This window comes from Gossypium hirsutum, chromosome D08 (genome assembly GCF_007990345.1).
Source record: "Gossypium hirsutum isolate 1008001.06 chromosome D08, Gossypium_hirsutum_v2.1, whole genome shotgun sequence".
In the NCBI taxonomy this organism is placed as follows: domain Eukaryota; kingdom Viridiplantae; phylum Streptophyta; class Magnoliopsida; order Malvales; family Malvaceae; genus Gossypium; species Gossypium hirsutum.
In genome coordinates, this window is record NC_053444.1 from 16,488,595 (window position 1) to 16,501,093 (window position 12,499).

The following is a 12,499-nucleotide window of genomic DNA, read 5'->3' on the forward strand; positions in this document are numbered from 1 at the left end:
ACTAATAAACTGTACTAATTGGCCCGACCAAAAATTCTAGAAAAAAATATGTAGATGGTAATATGAGTCTAGTTTCAGGGAAAATTTACGGAACTGGATTTCGAGTTTCAGAACTCAAGATATGATTTTTAAAGGGACTAGTACGCAGACTGGCAGCTTGTCTTGGAAATTTTTTTTAAGTGGTTTGAAGTCTGTTAACACCTCGTGTTCGACTCCGGCGACGGCCTCGGGTTCGGGGTGTTACACAAAATATCTCCTTTTGGGCTTATTTTCAATTTATGTCCCTCCTCATTTAACAATGGAGCTATTTAATTCTTCTAGTAACTTTTACACATTTTTTCAATTTAGTCCTTTTCACTTAATTGACTATCCAAACATTAAAATTTTCTAACGAAATTTTAATACCATATTACTAACATTTCATAAATATTTATAAAAATATTTTTGACTCGATTTTATGAGATCGAGGTCTCGATACCTTATTTTTACCCAATTTCTTCAATAATTTTTTTCTAACTAACCACTAAATCTGTAAAATTTTTCTATCGATATTTTCATACGATCTTCCTATCATATCAATATTCATGCAAAAATATTAAAATAAATTTATCTTTAAATCAGATTTGTGGCTACGAAACCACTGTTCCGATAACCTTGAATTTAGGCCGTTACAATATTTATGAGTTAAATGATATGTTTACATATGGAAACTACTTATCTTAAGGTTGAATTCATTTGTATCATGGAATTTATACTAACTTGTGAGTTGGTGATGTTGTATAGGCTTATACTAAGCTTATGGCATTGGTATTGACTTATGCTTATTCTATGAATTGTATAAATGAAATGGTAAGTTATGTTTTGGGTTATATGAGCTTACTAAGCACTCGTTGCTTACGTAGTTTCTTTCTTTTATTCTATAGATTATCGGAAGCTTGATTTGGTTGGAAGCTTGTAGGAGACCTATCACACTATCCAGCAATCAATTTGGTAGATTTTGAGTATTTTGGCCAAGGTTTATGATAGCATGTATAGGATGTTTTGTAATGGTGTTTTGGTGTGTTTATGCTTTGAATGTTATGTTTGGTTTGGTGCACTTTAATGTCTTACCAAGTTATGTCATTTTGGTCACTTTCAAATGGTTGTATCTAAGGTTCTTTTGGTATGTTTGTAATGGTTTGATAATGGTCAACTGTGATGTGCTTTGGTAAGTATTTGAATACGATTTTTTGCATGATATAAGGTAATGTTGGCATGTTTAGGTCAATGATGTTTGAATACAATTGTGGTGCCTTTGAATGACATATTGGTTAGGCGAATTAAGTTGTTTGGAGTGGCATTATTATGTGTTTTTGAATGATGCTTTAGTCCCTTGAAAGTGTGCATAAGTGGGTTGGTTAGTTATGCATGAATTGGGTATGAAATGGCTTGATTTTAGGTAAAATTTTAGGTTCACATGGCCTAGGACACGGGCTGTCACATGGTCATGTGTCATTTGAAGTTTTTTAAGATTCCAAGTTAGTGGATTACACGGCCTAGCACATGGCCTGTCACACGGGCATGTGGGGCAACTCAGAAAGTTACATGACCTGGCACACGGGCATGTGACACAACCGTGTAACCCTACTCAGTGAGTTACATGAGTGAGGACACGGGCTGGGACACAGCCGTGTGTCCCTTGTTCGAAAGTTACACGACTTGGGCCTATGTCATACGGCCTGGCCACATGGCCGCGTGACCCCTATTTTTCAATTTCAACAACTTTTTCTTAAACTTTTTGTTTTGTTTCAAATTAGTCCCGAATTAACTCAAAGCTATCTTTAGGGCCTCGAAGGCTCATTTTAGTGATAGGATGCATGTGATTGAATGGTTTATGATATATTTAAATTATTGAATGTTATGCTGTTTAAATATTTTCGATTGTACGGTAATACTCCGTAACCTTAATTCAGTGATAAAGACGGGTTAGGGGTGGTACACCAACGGTAAAAGCTATAAACGAAGACAGTGAAGATGACTGATATCGACAAATTTTAGAGAAGCTTAACCATTTGGAGACGACCGTCAAGACGATGAGAGTAGAGTCAAACTTTGGAAACTAGATAGATAAGGCAAGCTACATAGTCAATAGGGGTCGACATCCCTATGCAAATACTTATAACCCCAGTTGAATGGATCATTCGAACCTCAAATGGGGCGGCAATCAAGGAGGTACAAATCAAGTGCAAACTCGGCAAAACCCTCATTACCAACCCCTACCCATGTAACAAAAAACTGAGGGGAGTGACTATACTTCATGTGGTCAATGCTTCGATCGACTAGAGGGGGAGATGCAAACAATGAAGACACACATTTGACAAGTCCAAGATACATTTAGATGACTCGAATCCCGAATGGGTAGTCTCTATAACCAAATGAGCCAATTAATGACGATGTTCCAAAAGAAAAATGGTCAACATCTCCCTATTAATACGGAGAACAACCCTTAGAGAGATAGGAATGAACACTAAAAGGCGATTGCTTTGCAATAGGGCAAAGAATTAAAACACCTAGGGAGCCCATCCATAAAAAGGAGGAGGTTCCCGAAGCCATCGACTAACCCACAGAGGAGGAGGAAACCAAGCAACACGAGCTAATCGAGGAGGTGGCCGAAACGGTGCCTAATCTAGTAATATTAAATCTGAGCACAACGAAGGTACCATTCTCGACACGACTAGAGGACAAGAAAAAGAAGGACAAGGTAGGCTTAATAAATTTTCTTAATTTATTTAAATCCTTCAATGTCAATTTGTTGCTCTTAAAACTAATTGATAAAATCTCAAAATATGGCAAGTAACTAAAGGAAATTATGGCACGACATAAAAAAATGAAAAAGGGCGAGTAAATTGACATTGATGCCTCGTGTAACACGCTAATTGGTAAAAGAATACCCACAAAGTTAAAAAATTTGGTTAGTTTTATAATTCCAATATAGATAGGGGATCGACAGTTTAGCAAGGCCCTTTTACGATTTAAGGCTAGCACAAACTTAATACCCCTATCGATCTATCAAAAACTTAGACTCAAGAATCTTAAAAATACCTCAATAACACTACAATTAGCCGATAGATCCTTGGTATGCCCAAAAGGTGTACTCGAGGATGTATTGATCAAGGTATGGGGATTTATAATCCTCATCGATATTGTAGTCCTCAATTTTGGAAAAGAGCAGGGAATCCCCATTCTGTTGGGTAGGCCATTTCTAGCCCATTCTAAATCGATAATTGATCTCGAGCAAAATAAACTAATTATAAAAATCAATGTTGAGATAGAAGTGTTAAAATGTAGCCATGATTCCCAAAGTGAGGGATCAATTAGGGAATAGTGTTACGTTTTATTCAATTTAATCTCTAATGGCCTTGATTAAAGGTACTTTTTGAGTTCTGCAAGTGTAGGTACTCGTAATGCAAGAGAATAAGAAAAATGGTGAGATCTTGATAGGAATGGGAATGATTGGAAGGCCTACAATGGTCATGAACAAAAATTGATTTCAATGATGAAATTTAGAGAATTGCCAGACAAGTCTAGTAGCACGGCATAGTTGTTAAACCATTGAACTTTAATTGATTTGTACATATTATAATTTATTTTTATTTTTTCATTTGTAGCAAAATTTTAGATAAGAAGTGCATATTTGCATGTTAAAATTAGGAGCAAACAAGTTTTTAGACACAATGGAACAAGGAGAAGCTAATCGAGGACAAAAATGGACGACTGGAGGACTTTGACACATCTCGAAGGGCTAGGAGCAATGTCGTGTCACACCATGCATAGGCCATGGCACGACACATGCACTTCAAATCCAAATTACCAGATGTTAAGATTTCGTGTCGTACCATGCACAAGCTATGGCATGAGACGAGCACTTTGAAGCTAAAATGGATGTTTTTAGGGCGTTGTGTCTTGCCATGCATAAGCTATGTCGCAACATGCTTGTGTTTTTCAATCGAAAATGAGCCCTCTCAAGAATAAAGCCCATTAAAAGTCTATTTATACCCATTGGTTCTAGGCATGAAAACATACATCTCAAACACCCAAAGAAGAGCAAACACTCTCTACTAGACCTGTCCATGGGCCGGGCGGCTCGGCCCGGCCCGACGGCCTGCCCGAAATATGAGAGGGTTTGGGTAAAAATATAGGCCCGAAATATGGGCTTGGGCAAAAAATGAGGTCCGTTTAGAAAATGGGCCGGGCCTCGGGCAAAACTTTTTTGGCCCGGGCCCGGCCCGGCCCGAAAATATATTAAATACATATATTTTTATTTTTAAAATATAATAGTTTTAGTTTTATACAATTAATAATTTGATAATTTTACTAATTAAATGTTAGATTTTGTTACAACAATTAATACAATTAACAATTAATAATTTGATAATTTTACTAATCAAATTAATTTATAAACCATATTTAGTATTCATATATATAATATTTTTTTACAAAGGCAAAAAGTTATATATATATTTTAAATACAATATGGAACAAAACACAGGTGATAAAGCATCTAATTTTAGTAAATGCTTGTTAATCATTAACATCCAAAAACCAGCCCAACTGCATTTTATTATTTTGGTCAACTTAGGTAGGATTTCCAAAAATAAAATTTGGAATGCTTGATTTATTCTTCTGAAGATCAGGGAAAATTTTGTTTTTGCATTTCCAATGCCAATCTCCCCGTCTTCTCAATTAATAATTTGATAATTTTACTAATCAAATGTTAGATTTTGTTACAACAATTAATACAATTAATATTTAATAATTTGATGATTTTACTAACAATTAATTTTAATAATAATTAGTTTTAATTTTATTAAAAATATAATTTTAATTTTAATTAAAAACGGGCAGGGCCGGGCCGGGCTTGGGCTTCATATTTTTTCTCGGGCCAGGCCTGGGCAAAATCTCAGGCCCATATTTCGGGCCGGGCCGGGCCCGGGCCTGGGAAGTGGGCTGAAATTTTTTGTGGGCCTGGCTCGAACCCGGCCCGGCCCGTCCCATGGACAGGTCTACTCTCTACTAGCCGCCACACTCTCCCTTAAGATCTAGGTTTGATTTTTCGCATTCCCTACCTTTGATTTCTACAAGTAAGTTCTCCACTTCTATTCTTTTCATAGTATTCTAGTATTCTTCTTTTATTTCAGATTACATCCACATTGATTGAAGAACGAATTTCGTCAGCAACTATGTAATGACCTGGTTTCTAGTGGGTCAAAAACTACGATTTTGAAATGTCATTTTCGTAAAATGAGTTCGTAGATTTTAATATTTAATATTTATGAGACTTGTATAGAAACATATTAAATTGGTCTAGTAATTTTGTTTAATTGGTAGTAAATGAAGGTACAAGGGTTATGATACTAAAGTCAGTGGAGTTGAAAATTACGATCCAAGATCTCGTTTCCATAAACTGAGTCAGTAAATATTATTAATATTTACAAGTTAATTATAAATTTATATTAAATTGTGATAGAATAAATTTACTAATTTGACAAGTAGTAAAAGTACAAGTGCATCGATTCTTGAGTTAGCAATTTTGAAAATTGAGGTTTCGGGACCCTATTTTCGCAAATCAGTCTCGTAAATAATATTTATAAATATTTATGGAGTTAATTTTTAGGCTAATTGAATCTTGAATAGGTAATTTCATATACATAGTGCTTAAATTAAGTACAAGGACTAAATTATATAAGATGTAAAATTTATTTTATAAAAAGATTTTAGTTTGAAATTAAATAAAGGGGCCAAAGTGGCAATTAACCACTAAAATTCATTTTGTGTAAATAAAAAGAAAAGAAATATAAACATAGTTAATAAAAAGAAAAGAAGAAAAAGTAAAGAAATATATATAAGTAAAAAGAAAAGAAGAAAAAGTAAAGAAATATATATAAGTAAGTATGTTAAATTAGTGGTCGTTGGTAATGGAAAGAAACATTTTTTTCTTTCACCTTCTACCTTTCGTAGCAGGGGAGGAAAGGGAGAAGCGCACGGCCTAGGGCTCAATAGGTTTGAGCTCAATTTGATTAGTTCAATTTAGTCATTTTCTCATAATTTTTATATTTTTGAAATTTCGGTATTTTAAGTTAATTGACCCATGTAGTAGTGTTTGTTATTGTTAAAATTTGAGGGTTCTACTTTATTTGGATGTTTGAAATTCTGGTGTTAAATGATTAACCTTTAAGCTTATATATGAAAAAAAATGATAATTTGTAAAGTGAAAATTATTAATTTTGAACATAGGGACTAAATCATGAGTATATCAAAATTGATATGAAATTTTTGTAGTTATTGATAATAGAGGGCTGTTGAAGGATGAAATAGAAATGAGTTTAAAAATCAGAGCTCAAATATGAAAGTTAAGCTTGTTTCGGTTTTAAGGACTAAATTGAATAAAATGAAAAACTTTAGAGAAATTGTGAAAATATTAATAGGAAGAAATATGCATTATATTGAATGTTATAAAAGACTTGGGACTAATAATTGAAATAAATTTTTATATAGATCGAGATTTGAGCTAATTTGCAGATTAGTCACCGGTGTTTTGTGTTTCGCTATTTTTGTCAAGTAAGTTCATATGGAACTTACTAAGTTAATTCATGTTATGTTTGTATTTCTATAAATTGAATCATTATATTTGTTACCTATTTATTTTGTTTTGCAAAGTATGGTACCGAGGTAAACTGAAAACGATTATTTGAATTCGAAATTCTATGTTTGAGATTGATTATCGAACTAGATGACTAATTTAAACAGAAATGAAAATTTGTCTAACTTAGTGATTATATGTTTTGGTATTGGATTTGGTTGGAATGTAGTATGTCATATAATGAAATGAGAAAAACTTAATCAAATCATGGAAGAGCAAAATGTTTCATTAAACACTTTATGGACAGCAGTGGAAGTACAACTTTGAAAATTCACCAAAAATTGTAGGAATAGAGTTAGAGGTTGAATCAAGCATGAAATTAAATCTTAGTGAGTCTAGTTATCTATAAAATCAACGGTGAAAGCAATGAAATTGTATATTAGGAGATATAATAATTTTTATAAGGCAATATCAGAATGATTTTGGGTTCCCTTGTTCTAGCTTTGAAAAATAATTAAAAATTGTACAAAAATTTGTAGAAGATGAAATTTATATGCCTAAAATATTAATGTGCCTATTTTCAAGTGGAACAAACAAAAACATAATATGAGACTTGTACTGAAAGATATTTAATTTTTAGTGAAGAAGAGTCGAAGCTACCTAGCAGCAAAATAGGATAGGTTTTAAAAAAAGCTGGTATTAATCTAATTTGAAATAAATTTTGAAATTTTTATAGTAAAAATGTCATTAGGTGTAGTTTTTTTTAATAAAAATAATTAGATCTTAATTTTGAATTCTGTAGTTTTGGTTATAAACAATTTAGTGGCTACTACTCAAGAAGACAACTTTGTTAAAAGTATATATATAAATAGTGAAAGGATAATTGATGTTACATAAAAGCATGTCATACTAAGACTAAAGATTCTTGTATAGATACTTGTAAATGAAGGAAGTGGAATGGAGAGGAGGAGGAGGAAAAACAATAGAAGAGTTATAAAATGAATTAATAGTTGATTATGGCAGATCAATCATATTGGTGTAAATTTAATTGATTATTGAGATAGATAATCAAATTAAATAGTTTTAAAAATAATATGAACTGTATGTAAAATTAGTTTTGAAATGGAATTGAGACATTGGTGCTTCTATAGCCCGATTATCTCAATTATTGTTCCTATATATATATTACTTTGTTTGGCAAGTATATAAAGAGAGTTAGTCTTTGGGACAATTTGGTGAAATGTTAAAATGAAATTAAGACATTGGTTTTGAATGAATGAACACTCAGTCGATTTTACTGACTAGCACAGGGTACATTTATTTGTCTGTTATATCGACCAATGCCGGGCACACTCATTTTTCGATTTTACTAGCTAGTGTAGTGTAACACCCCTAACCCGTATCCGTCGCCAAATTAGGGTTACGAGGCATTACCGAACAAATTCAACATTTTTAAAACCAAACTGATCACAACGTAAAAATTTAATTACTTTCGCATAGCTATTATAATTTACAATCAAAATGTAATTAACATCGTACTCAAACCTATACATGCCATAAGATTGAGTTCAAATATTTAACAAAATACCAAAAGAAGTCGATAGTGTGATGGACTATGCTGATGATCCCCGAGCTCGTAACGCATCTCCAAAATCTATAAAAGCAAATGGACGAAAACAAACAAAGTAAGCTTTTATAGCTTAGTAAGTCTACAGCATAACTAAACGTATATAAATATATAAATAAAGTTACTTTTTAATCTATTTCACTGAGATTTCAATTAACACGAATAACTAATATTTATATATTATTGTACTCAGACCATTTCATTTATAGACAGATATGCATACCTGTCGAAAGCGATCAATTGAATATATATTTTTATACCAAACAACATTACAACGAATGTATACAACTGAGCATATATATATTATACACATATCATAACCGAATGTGTATGAATACTCATTTTAAACTTTAAACCAATACAAATCTAATACATATGAACGAATGCATTCATTTTCATCAAATACTTATAAACCAAGGTATATATATATCTCGAATGCATATATATAGTTACTAATCAAATATGTGTACCGAATATTTAAAAGTATATATTTATCAAATGCATAATCCCAGAGCATATATATATTTCTCAATTGTATAAGCCGGATATATATATATAATCATCAAACGCACTTAGCCAAATGTATATATATAAATATACTTATCAATTAAATATATCCAAAATCATATAATTGTACACCTAATCACATACTTAAAACAGATTCACCGGCATTTAGCCTGCTAGGCTTTAAGCCTGATTCAGTACACTGGCACTTAGCCTGCTAGACATATAGTCTGAAATATTTCACCGGCATTAAGCCTGCTAGACATATAGTCTGAAGTGTTTCACCGGCAATAAGCCTGCTAAGCGCTATGCTTGAAAATCTCAATTTTCCCATATACAGAATAATTTCCTCAAATACTTATTAATAGCAAACACACATTCATTGTAGTCCATATTCAATCACAAAAGAGTTTGCGAATCATACATTCGATTCAATTCAAGAATCTGTACACAAATATACATTTAGATATATTCGAACTCCCAAGTATGTTTTTAACATTTATACCTTAAAATATGATCAAGACTTATTCATATATATATATATAGATGTTCCAACTCCATATACTTACTTATTCGAAATTATCTGTACAATTACAACATACATACTTCTAATCAAACCCAAATGTTTTTACATACATCTATATGTTCGAAACTTATGTATACATATGTATTATACATATCTTTAATTTAAGCAAGAATTTATACATGTATTTACTTACATATATTTGAATCTTAAGTGCACATATATATAACTCTCATACAACCAACCAAATTCAAGTATATGTATACATATAGATACATATATAATTATTTGAATTTATATATATATAACTTTATACCATTCATACTTTAACTTAGTTCAAAAATTTATATAAGCATATACCTATATATTTGAACATTGTATATACATATTTATACCATTTATAATTTGAATTTATTCAATTAAATTACTTTTAATTATAGCTCAACAACAACATAATAGATATTCATACATATATATATATTGATTTAATAACATTAAATAGCTAATAGACTTACCTCGGACGATGGAAAATCGAAGTCGGACGATTATTCGACTAATTTGGCTTTTCCCCGATCTAACTCTGATTTCTTTGGTTCTCGATCTAAATATATTCAAAATAAGATAATTTATTTATTAACACATTCAATTTTATCCAAAAACACATAATTTGGCAAATTACTATTTTGCCCCTAATATTTACACTTTTGCAATTTAGTCCCTATTGCATAAAACACAATTTATACAAAATTTGCCCATACCACACAAGGGCCGAATATTCATGGTTCTCATAAAAGTCCACACATTGCATTTATTTCACACTTTAGTCCCCCAAAAATTTAATTTCACAATTTAGCCCTATTTACTCAATTTCACTAAAAATTCCAATACAAAATATATTAATCTAACAAATATATTTCATATTTCACCTACTAACATCATAAAACTCAAGCATTCATCAATGGCACATTTCAAAATCATCCACAATTCACAAAATTAAGATATGGGTTTTGAAGAACACGAAGCAACGATCTCAAAAACGTAAAAATTATCAAAAACCGAAGTAAAACATACCTTGAATTAAGCTTGTTAATGACCGAATACCTCAAAGCTTTTAAACCCTATTTGTTTTTCTAAGTTTCGGCAAAGGAAGAATGAAAATAATAGCTTCAATTGATTTATTATATCATATGTTTATTTAATTATTAGTTTACTATATTAACCTTTAATACAAAATATATAAACCTTATAATATAAGGTCATTTTTTACCATTATCACCCACTCACTACTTTATGGTCTTATTGCATCATGAATCCTTCCATTTAAAAAGACAACAACAATTAGGTGCTTTTATAATTAACCCCTAAATTTTTATTTTTCGGGATTTAATCCTTTTATTTAATCGGACACTCAAACAACAAAATTAAAATACGAAAATTTCACACAATCAAATGCACACAAAGTAAACACACAAAATAATATTGAAATATTTTTAGGACTCAGATTTGTGGTCCCGAAACCACTATTCCGATTAGAGTCAAACCGGGTTGTTACATGTGGGGCACAATTCATTACTACAGATTTATCCATCAGGCATTGGGTGCCAAATTTGGTATGTTAGTCAGAATCGCATAGAGGTACGAGTTCAAGTACATTATGAAGGAAGATAATGAGAGGAAATGGGAGTAAGAATTAAAATGTGAATAATGAATGGCATTAAAATGGAATATGAAATTTTGAAAACTTTGAAAAATGTTTAAGCATGGAATATTTTTCTGAATATTATTAAGCATGATGATAATAAATTAAGTTTAATTAAAGTAATTGTCCTACTTTATTTATGTTATAGTTGTTGCAAATTGCGTTAAATTTTTCTAAAATCTATTTCATTCATATAGTCTACATATTAGGATAATTTACATTAGGGATCATTGGATCTAGTTTATACCACTTCTAAACTATATTTTGTTTTTATTTTTCAAATTGTTAATATAATTTTACAAATTAAGTGACTTAGCACAAATACAATCCTTGTGGAGACGATAACTCGATACTTACTTATTACTTGATAACGACTATGTACACTTGCACAAACCCGAGCGTTACAAGTTTTTTGCACCGTTGCCGGGGATTGTCAACTGTTGGCATAACCATTTTTTTCGTGAAATCATTTATTTTCAGTTTGATTTATTTCTAACATTACTAACTTATTCTTTTTAATTTTTGTGAATTTCTTCTTAGGTGTTTATGAGCATAGATCGAATTATCGATTTACTCCCTGTAGACCCTGAAATAGAGTGAACTTTCAGACAAAGAAGGCGTGAATGGACAGCTCAAAGAGAAGTCGAGATGGACCTTGGAAATCAGAATCAAGACCAAGGTAATGAAGCCGATTATGTACGAAATCCCATCCTTATTGCCGATGATAGGGATCGATGAATCAGATAATATACTGTGCCACTTTTTAGCGAGTTAAACACAGGAATTAGAAGGCCAGATATTGAGGCAACCTAGTTTGAATTGAAACCAGTGATGTTTCAGATGCTACAAACGGTGGACCAATTTAGTGGTATGCCCACAGAAGATCCACATCTCCACCTTCGATTGTTTATGGAGATGAGCGATTCATTTAAGATAGCCGGTGTGACTGAAGATGCATTGAGGTTGAAGTTGTTTTCGTACTCGTTGTGAGATCGAGCACGAGCATGGCTCAATTCATTGCCACCAAGTTCCATATCTACATGGCAAGAATTAGCAGAGATATTTTGGTTAACTATTTCCCACCTAACAAAAATGTTAAGTTGAGGAACGAGATCACAACTTTCCAGCAACTAGATGACGAGTCTTTGTATGAGGCTTGGGAGAGATTCAAGGAGTTACTTCGTAAGTGTCCTCATCATAGGATTCCTCATTGTATCCAGTTGGAGACATTTTATAATGGTCTCAATGCACATACAAGATTGATGGTAGATGCTTCCGCGAATGGTGCAATTTTGTCTAAGTCTTATAATGAGGCTTATAAGATCATCGAGAGGATCACGAGTAATATCTATCAATGGCTAACAAATCAAATAGCTTCAGGAAGACGTGTAGCCGGAGTTCAAGTTGACTCCCTCACTTTGTTATCGGCTCAGTATTGTCTATTTCCTTTATGTTAAAATAGTTAACAACTAATAATACTAATAATTTTGCAGCTCAGCCACCAAGTCTGTTTGAAGTAGTTTCCTA

General features: G+C 32.0%; 1 non-coding gene across 1 annotated transcript; it reads right to left on the reverse strand.

Moving 5' to 3' along the window:
• Positions 1-12,069: 12,069 nt before the first annotated feature.
• LOC121220400 (small nucleolar RNA R71) lies at positions 12,070-12,176 on the reverse strand. Its single transcript, XR_005917602.1, has one exon. It is a non-coding gene; the product is annotated as a small nucleolar RNA R71 (small nucleolar RNA).
• Between the last annotated feature and the right edge of the window lie 323 nt (positions 12,177-12,499).